At 41.3% G+C, this 6,595-nt stretch overlaps 1 long non-coding RNA gene across 10 annotated transcripts; it reads right to left on the bottom strand.

Moving 5' to 3' along the window:
• Positions 1 to 1,140: 1,140 nt before the first annotated feature.
• Positions 1,141 to 6,288, bottom strand: LOC127301000 (uncharacterized). Of its 10 annotated transcripts, XR_011748395.1 has the most exons (11): positions 5,721 to 6,288; positions 5,529 to 5,616; positions 5,198 to 5,429; positions 4,912 to 4,995; positions 4,257 to 4,357; positions 3,934 to 4,111; positions 3,420 to 3,600; positions 3,155 to 3,230; positions 3,015 to 3,065; positions 2,831 to 2,918; positions 1,141 to 1,453 (listed from the first exon to the last, which is right to left on the bottom strand). It is a non-coding gene; the product is annotated as an uncharacterized lncRNA (long non-coding RNA). The 10 variants fall into 10 exon arrangements; XR_011748393.1 differs by lacking the exon at positions 4,912 to 4,995; XR_011748394.1 differs by having other exon boundaries at positions 4,257 to 4,995.
• Between the last annotated feature and the right edge of the window lie 307 nt (positions 6,289 to 6,595).

Consider the following 6,595-nt stretch of genomic DNA (forward strand, 5'->3'; position numbering starts at 1 on the left):
CTGGATTGTAGCTTTTTGTGTCAAACATACAAAAGGGGCTCCTCACTCTTTGCATAAAAGGAAATCCTAACACTTCTTTTTTCTGGAAACCCTTCGCAGAAAAGGAAAATGAACGATGTAAAGCCGACCGCCTCCTCACTCTCTCGAGCTCACCCACTTTATCGAGCTCCACCACTCTCTCGAGAAGCTCGAGCGGAGACCGGTCCCTCCCCTGCCTCTCCATCACCGGTGCGAAGACCGCCGTAGTTCCGCGTTCGATGGCCTTCGAAGACAACACCTTATAGGCTCGTGGCCATCCTCTGCCCGAGACCATGGATTTGGTTGTTCGTAGCCGCTCTTGCCTCTCTATTCAGGATGCAGGTGGACGCGGGCGGCTCACGGAGCCCACTACCCAAGCCCGTGAGTTGCGTCGGGAGGAAAAAATCTACGTGTATACAGGCTTGCTGACGGCGCAACACTTGCAATTTGTGATTTTTTATGCGGTTTTGCATCCAAAATTTGGCAGCATAACCTCATTTGCTCGGGCTTCCGAAAGGTTTTTGGTCCGCCATTTGCTAGCAAAAAAAAAGTGCACACACCAAAACAAATCATTCTCAATATCTACAAAAGCAAATACATAATTGATTTAAAACTTGGGATATTTGCTAGTAAAAAAGAGGATGAACAAACTGAGAAAATTTCCCATACAGATAATAAGCTTTTTATAATTTTATTTTGGTGCAAATTCAAACCACGGCAGGTCATCAAAAAAATACAAAAGACATGTGAATTTTGAGCTACACTGCATCACAATTACTACAAAACTAATACTCCCTCCATGCATAAAGGTTGACTGAGACTTTTTAAATTTTGAATGTATCTAGACATTAAATAACATCAACATATATAGACAATTTAAATGGGGCGGAGGAAGTACATGCAGAAACGCCCATCAGTGACTATCAAGAATAAACGTCCATTTGGATGAACAAGGAATATCTGTATCTTGTCTAAGTTTAGACTATACGTGTTAATGTGACATCACACACAAACACTTGATTATACAGAAAAAAATAGGTATGTCTTAGTTTCATCAGTAGTTTATTTGCGAACCGTGAATCTGGACAGGTTGGGACAATATTTATAATATAATGCACAATCTTTTCTTTTTTGAGAATATCTGCTGCATCAACGCAATATGGACTGATGTTTTTCTCGATTCACCATAAAAGTATTAATACAACAAATATTCAGCATCAAGCCTGAACTCTACCAACAATAGTGTTGTACTTAACAAGTTTAAAAGTGACAGACACTACGATATAAAGAAGCAATACATGCACTCCTTACAACCAGTGGCCAAGATGGTGGTGTTGACTGAACCTGACACAGTGGAAGGAGCAATTTCTTCCCTTGTCATACATGGCCTGACCCCAGAGAGGAGGAGCACTGATGGGGCGGCGGAGTAGTGGCTCTGTTGAGTTATTGAAGCAATTTAGAGTACTTAACAAAAAAGTTGAGTTAGATGATATAGTCATATAGAGCTCCATCTCTTTTGGCAAACTAAAAACTTCATCAGGAAAACAGATTTAAAAATTGAAAAGGATAAGAAAATGCAAGTATCCATAAATTATGTGCAACAAGCATTCTGATGAAATACTAAAAAATAATGAATAAGCTTCCACCGTAAATTATGTTTATCAGCTGCATAACTAATCTAAATCATTATATAGGCTCAACGACATTGGTGTTCCACAAACCCACCACCTCTCATTTACGAAGAGAGCATTGACACAAATATCTAGAAGTTCATAGTTCGGGATCTCTCCATGTATGTGAGCCTTTTCTTGAAAGCAAAGAAGTCAATTCTGCTCAGAATTAGCTTTCTACAACAACTCAAATTTACAAGCCGTGTAAATCATTCTTCCACTTCAGAAACCTTTGTTAATCTAATTCTTTTGCCTTGTTCTTTGTCAATAAACCTAATTAAATTAAACCATCTGAAATACCGAACCTTTTTTTACAAGAGTATCTTCATTCTCCCTTCTTTTGAATGCCCAACCTTTGTTAATCTAAATTTAATCCTTGACAACCTTTTGGTGTACTATAGTGGAAAATTAGAAGAGACGTGTTCATTCAACCTCCAATTCGAGATGGTTTTCCACTGATGTTTTCCTTAAAGCCGATGGATTCCACATGTACTTTCCTTTAAACTTTAATCTATCAGACACAACACCATATTCACCATATTTTTCTTACAATTTCTCTTCTAGGGACTATCCATTCTCGTTATTGTACCATGTTGGATTTGCTAATACCGCAAAGTACAACAAAGTTGAATACACTGTTCAGTAAGAAGAAAATGGAAAGCATGAACTGTGATTAAAAAAACGACACTGCATTGAATATTAGCAATTGATGAAACTGCATTGGACCGGTTTCAGAATTCATGCAGCCCTCAAACTTCATGAACATTTCTTGTCGCCGAAATAGGTATGAAGTGGTGGTATTAGAAAACATGTGCGCATTGTTTCTTGTGGCTACAGATGATACAAAAATCTACAATCTTTGCTATGTGAGAAGGCTATTTCAGAAAAGAAAGTCACAAAGGATACTAACTGACAAGCAAGATGCAGTTGAATGATGGAACTTTCTTTCAGCGTGAATCAACAAAACGAAAGAAATTAATTCACAAGGTGTTTTTTTGGGAGAACTAATCATATGCCATGTTACCATGATTCTAGAATGAAGATGGAAAATATAGGATGCACAATCAATTTACTTCTAGATCTGACATGTTAATTACTCAACAAAAGGGAACATAAACAATTGAATGTTGAACTTTACTCACAAAATAATGAGCTACCAGTAGGCGGCAGCCCTATGGCAAGGCCGAGCTTCTAGACATTGAGGAAGTACTTCATAGCATGGCTATGTATCTGCATGCAACACAAGAACATTACGGCCCCAACATTTTCTAATCCTTATAATGCAAGTAATCAATGAGCCATGTTGATCGAATTTGTATCACCTACACATCAGTCTTGGTGCTTATGTGCTCCTAGATCTTCAAGTCACGACCAAACCTGAAATCCGCACAAATAAATTAGCTAAGTTAGCGACTGGAACCCTAGTTGCATGGCCGGAATGACACAGCTTCACTTACATAGTATACCTCATTTTATTTGTTTTGTTAAAACAGTATCAGATCATGAGCTCTCATCCTCTCACATCATGATCTATCTTCTTACCTACAAGGACATCAAACAATCACTACTACTGCATAAAGATTGTGAAAATATAGCCAGTCATGAGCATCTGTCTAGCATTCATATACATCGAGCCAACCAGCTAGCAATCTTCAGTACTACTAATCAAAGGCAACGCACAATATTTCTAGATATTTTGCCAATACAAATTAAATAAATGCAGGAACACACCATAGTTATCTTCTTTGGAAGGGCTATGCATCATTTTGTACTCATTCGCGCATATGGTTGTTCTAGGTAAGAAGGGATGCACCCACGTATATCTTAAACCTCCATGTTTTCTTCATCGTCCTTAATTCCTTGATATAGTGATGTAGTCGATCAATAACTAATCCAATAAATAGATATTATCCTGGAAAACAACGAACACAGGAAGATACAATCGAACAGAAAGGTCAATCTTCCGAGACATTATTCAATTATACAAAACGCTATTCAATATACATAAAATATACAACTCATTTTGGCCTCATAGGGTTTTTTTTCGCGGGAAGGAAGGGACATATTCATATTACAATTCGCTCGTCATGCATGGAATACTAATTGACCATGCACCTTCTAATTGAAAAATGAAACTATCAGGTACGCCACACAATTCTGTCCAAATATTACTGTTTGTCCATTGAGTCACAAAATCAATACAAATAGAATGTATAAACACTATGGACTTGAGTAGGGAGTCAACCTGTTTATCCGCTAGCCTTGGACTTGAGTAGGGATTCAACATGTTTCTCCGCTAGCCTTGGACTTGAGTAGGGATTCAACCTGTTTATCCGCTAGCCTTGGACTTCAGTAGGGATTTAACCTGTTTATCCGCTATACTTCGACAGAAAGAAAATTTGACTCCATGCACTTATCCCAACCTAAAAGAATCAAAGCAGGAAGAGCATACAATAGTAAATTGGACAAGGAGACTAATAAACTGTAAAAAATCATATACCTTAATGCACTCTCCCAATTATACATGTTGATTTTTCAAACCAAGATATTTGCACAGAATGTACACACCTGCAAGTGGCCTTCTCGTATGTTCATCTTTACTTTAAGTTATCTGTCTGATGCCTAAGTCTGTTCATCTTTACATTGCTTTCATTCACAAGATCACTAATCTACAAAAGGTTATGAGTACTATGATCAGAACATCATAAAAAGATAGTTATCTATGCAACAACAACGACATTAGGATAAAAAAATGAATTTTGCATTGAGTTCAGATAAACGAACTTGCAGAAAAAGACACAGGGATATCATCAAATATTCAGAGCAACTTAAGATGACGATGGCCACTAAAGCATTTGCATCTCCGCGTGTACCCAAGTATCTCAGTGAGTAATCAACCAAGCATAAAAATTACCTCATCGTGTTAGCAGGGCTATGTGAAGTATGTATAAGCTCTGTACCCAAATCATTATTACTAATTTGAATCAGCTCATCTGCTATATTTATCAGAAAAATGAGATATTCCAATAACAATGTTACAGTCGGTGTAATAAAAGAAAATATCTGAACTGCAAGTTTCTATTGTTACACCCTGTCTCTCCCAAAATAACTATAACCTGGCATTGCACATGACTATTCAGATAAATAGAAGGACAAAAAGGACTTGTGACACGTGTTCAACTGGGTGCACAAATCTGATAAGTTACTCCCAAACAATGTGTACCTGATTACGTGCAATGACTGCTAGCTAGAAGCCTTTCCTTATCCTATGCTGGGAGGGATTTCCAAAATTCTACCATCTTACCACCTTCAGGGGATTCGTGTTATTACAAGCAGGTAAAAGCTTCATCCAATAAGTCCATGAATCATCAACTTGCATAAATAAATATAAATATGAAGGAACATATAAGAAATGCTGCAGAAGGTTATTTGCAAATCATCCTTTGTTTCTTTCCTGTAACATAAAAAAAGCTATATGGCATTCAGCTACTCTTTAGAGTTCATCATACCGGCCAAGTTCGTTGAAAATTGCGCATCCGAATACTCTTCCTCCGAAGGACCTTCTCCATGACCGACTCGTCGAGCAGAGGGTCCTTCCTCTCATTCAAGTTCGCAGGCTCAGTTTTCTCGGAACCACTTTCTGTCTTGCCGTCATCTTTATCAAAATGGCAAGAGCGCACAGTCAAGGTGCTCCTGTACAAGTCCTTTAACCCTCCTCTGCAAGCTTAGCGGGATCACCACCTATTTGTTTCCATGCACAGCAGACACGGTATTCAAGTGGCATGCATTTTACAATCAGAGTAAGATGTTTGATCTTGCCATTAAGTTGCATGGACTCACCTTTCTCTGTGGACACTTTTCGTTTAGGTCTGGCCTGTAGTTCGGCAGTGGGGCCTTCCTCACAACAATAACCCTCCCATACAGTTCACTGTTATCCCGCAGAGGGAGCAACGGCACCGAAAAAATAATTGATATTTCCGAGGTTGCATAGAGAATTCAGAAGCGGCACTAAGTAAAATTACAGCACATAACCTGTAGAGGCCCATCCTCTTAGCGAGGTTGGCGATCTGTTCATAGTCCCGGCGGTCCCTCCGATCCCTGGAGATTATTTCCTGCTCTTCGGCATTGCGCTGCTTCCCTGGAGATGAGCCCCATCCCTGGATCTGATGCCGGGGCGAGACGCCGAAACCGCGTGCGTGGGGCTTGAACCTCTCTACGGATAGCACGGTACCGTAGTTGGTCAAGGCCCTAGCGCAGCAGCTCGCAGGTGCGCTGGTCGAGCTACAGGCGCAGCAGCTCGTAGGCCTGATAGGAACCAGGGCCTGAAGCCGGTGAACTCGGGGAGGGAGGAAGTATGGATGCTGCGGGGGGGGGGGGGGATGAGGCTCCGGCGCCCGAACCCTACATGGCGGCGGCGCTCATCACGGTGGCGCGCTCCTTATGGGATGGGAGGAACATTGCCGGCTTGAGGGATTTCGGCCGGAGGATAAACATGACTTGGTGGCGCTCGAAGACCTTGGCACGCACGTGAGATGACCGGGGCGGCGCGAGCGGCTGAGAAGGAGAGGGCGGGGTGAGCGGCTGGGAACGGGGGAAGCGTGATAGGGGAGAGAGATGGTGCGGGAGGGGAAAACGAGCGCGGCTCATTTTGGTTCGGCCCATGTTGGCGGGATTGTGCTTCAGTGACTTTGTCAGCCCACAAAGTCACTGACTTTGTGTCACTTATAAGTGGGGCCATGTGGGGTCCACATAATGAAGGGCTCCACATGACCCCACTTGTAAGTGACACAAAGTCAGTGACTTTGTGGGCTGACAAAGTCACTGAAGCACAATCCATATTGGCGACCGCTGGAAATGGGTGACGACCAAAAGGACGACCAAAGTAGGGGGAGAAGGGGGAACACGTT

The sequence above is a fragment of the Lolium perenne genome, chromosome 7 (genome assembly GCF_019359855.2).
Source record: "Lolium perenne isolate Kyuss_39 chromosome 7, Kyuss_2.0, whole genome shotgun sequence".
Classification (NCBI taxonomy): domain Eukaryota; kingdom Viridiplantae; phylum Streptophyta; class Magnoliopsida; order Poales; family Poaceae; genus Lolium; species Lolium perenne.